The 2,976-nt window shown below is 40.9% G+C and overlaps 1 pseudogene; it reads right to left on the bottom strand.

The window, feature by feature from the left end:
* Positions 1-2,120: 2,120 nt before the first annotated feature.
* On the bottom strand, positions 2,121-2,652 carry LOC112626794 (annotated as a pseudogene).
* Positions 2,653-2,976: the final 324 nt, after the last annotated feature.

Below are 2,976 nucleotides of genomic sequence, written 5' to 3'. Positions count from 1 at the left end.
CCCTTTAAGCCTGCAAGCACCATCTCTGCATTTTTTTTCTCTAGTGCATAAACAATGATGGAAAAGGGCCTGTCTTTTCTTACAGCTGGATGTGGCAAGCAGCTATTTCGCCTTATAGACTGGTAAAAAGTGGAACTGAGACCACAGATACGATGATTGTGGAGTCTGTTTGCCATCCTAGGCTGTCAGTAGAAGAAGCAGGGTGCTAGAGAGAATGAGGGGATAAGACATAGAGCAGTTCAGAGCTCTTAGCATTCTTTGAAGGTGATGTTAAATGTTCCAGGAAACTGAATGCTTTTAGAGAGAGATGGAAGGGTGCATCTGTTAAGAATTAAAGTGAAGAGGTCTGACTCATCTGTGTCTCACATGAAATTTAAAAACTTTTTCCTTTATTATGTAAATTTTAAAACATACACAAAATAGGGAGAATAGAATAATAACTTCCCATATAGCCATTGCTGTGAGAGGAGGGTTCCATAACTTGTTGAAATAACTACACTTTGCCTTATCCTTTTACTCTGCAAAAATAATATTCAAAAAAATGTAATGACACTGAAACAGAAATGTACTATTTAGTATTCTGGCATAGATGTCCATTTTAATTTCAGATTATGATAAAATCACATGTGCAATTTTTTTTTGTTATTCAGTTTGAAAGCATAATGTCTTTGATAAATCTGATTGAATGGGTAACTTTATTCTTCCATTCATATATTAAAAAGTTTTGGCTGGGCACGGTGGCTCACGCCTGTAATTACAGCACTTTGGGAGGCCGAGTCGGGCAGATCACGAGGTCAGGAGTTCGAGACCAGCTTGGCCAACATGGTGAAACCCCATCTGTACGAAAAAATACAAAAATTAGCCAGGCATGGTGGCACGTGCCTGTAATCCTAGCTATTCAGGAGGTGAGGCAGGAGAATTGCTTGAACCTGGGAGGCAGAGGTTCCAGTGAGCTGAGATTGCACCACTGCATTCCAGCCTCGGCAACAGAGCAAGACTCCATCTCAAAAAAAAAAAAAAAAAAAAAAAAAAAGGTTTTAAGCACGTGGAATTAAATATATCATTCTCAAATCTTACAACACTTGATTTGCATTAGACCACAGGTTTAATTGCATCAAAGGGCAAACAAGTGATATGCTTAGACTTCCCATTTTATCAGCATGTAATATCTTTTCTAAATTATTCAGCAGTTGATTCCCCAGATTTCTTCATTCGTTTTTCCTTTTGCTTCCCTGTGAACTTTTAACTTCAGTCATTCATTCATCAAAGAAGAACTTTATCAAGAAGGAGAATTAAAGCAAAACAATCTATTTTGCCCCTCTGCCATTCTTTTTGTTGTTGTTGTTGTTGTTTTTTGTTTTTGAGACAAGATCCTGCTGTATTGCCCAGGCTGGAGTGCAGTGGTGTGATCATGGCTCACTGCAGCCTTGACTTCCTGGGCTCAAGTGATCTTCCCACCTCAGCCTCCCAAAGTGCTGATATTGCAGGCATGAGCCACCTTGCTCAGCTATTTTGTCACTCTTTATCATCTTTAGGAAAATATCTGGAAGAACTAGTAATTAAATCTCCAAAAGGCACTAATCTATAGCAATTTTGCCTCTCACCTCAAGTGGGAGTTTGGAGTTGTCCATGAGAATTAATCCCTGTTAGGGAGGATGATCAACAGGTCAGTGTTAGGGAGCAACATCAGGAGTCTGGAGGGCAAAGACAATGGGATTCCGAGGGTTTACCCCCTTGCAACAGGACCCAGTGGACAGATGGAGAATGAGAACCTAGCGAGCACTCCTCTTTGTCCACCCTCTCATCATCCCCAGGTAAGGAACTGAAGGTTCTAGCACGGAAGTCGAGGCTGAACTGTGGTTACATAGTTTGAGTCAATACAGCAGTTGCAAGACCATGATAGTGGACTCAGGCCTCAAACCTGAAACCAGGTCTACATTGGCAGATTATTTCTAAATGTCATGAGTCAGTGGAATGAGGCTTTCTCTGATTCCTTAGAAGGGTGGCAAGGCAGAGCATGATTTTCTGTGCCCTGCAAATAAAGTCTAAGAAAGGCTGAGCTTTCTGGTTCTCTTTTTTTCACCAAAAACTTTTTATTGGCCTTTTGGGTAGAAACGGGTTTATTTGTCAGGAAGGATGATTCCGTCATACTTATGCTCGAAGCAACGCATGGTCTCCTCTTTGCTGAGTCTGTGTTTGGCCCCAATGCAGCCTGTTCTGTGCTTCTTGTCTGTGATGCTGAAACCTGGCCTACCCAGCACCACACAGAAGTCCAGGCCATAGATACCAATGCTTGGGTCATATATGATACCCAAATCGATCTGTTCCTGGATCCCAAAACCAAAGTTTCTAGTATCTGAGAAGTTATTTTTTCTTAACTCATACTTCTGCACCTTTGGATCCCTCTCCAAGATTTCTTCTGCCTTGAACCCTTGAACTGTGCAGTGAATAGCAATCTTTTCATTTCTCTGCATGCCAAAGGATCTGATTGTATCTAGCTCTGCAAAACACAGGGGTCTGCCCTGTGAGCTGCTCCAACACCTTGGCTGCTCAGGTCACTCTGTCTCCACTCTCCTCAACACAGATGTTGAGGCAGAGCTTTCAGATGTGAAGTTTCCACATGGGGTTGTCCTTTTTGCCTTGATCTGCCATGATGGAGAACAGGAAGAGCTCTGGTTCTCTTAAAAGAACTTTGGCAAACATCAAATGGGATATATTTTGGGGAGCTTCAGAAGCTCTACATCAGTCTCTGATTAGGCAAGAAATATCTATATATGAAAAACCTGTAAATAAAATTTGCAATTCATTCAACTTCAATGCAGCAAATTATATCCTTGATATTTGGAAAATCCTAAAGATGTTTGAAAAGCAGTCTATTAGTGGGATAGCCATTCAATTCTAGAGTCTTTTAGTAATAAGATTGTATTTGAATGGGGCTACCTGTAGGGTAATGACATAATCCTCATTGCAAAATAT

The sequence above is a fragment of the Theropithecus gelada genome, chromosome 6 (assembly GCF_003255815.1).
Source record: "Theropithecus gelada isolate Dixy chromosome 6, Tgel_1.0, whole genome shotgun sequence".
Taxonomy (NCBI): domain Eukaryota; kingdom Metazoa; phylum Chordata; class Mammalia; order Primates; family Cercopithecidae; genus Theropithecus; species Theropithecus gelada.
The sequence above is the reverse complement of the archived record's forward strand: the minus strand, read 5'-3'. Positions and strand labels throughout refer to the sequence as shown.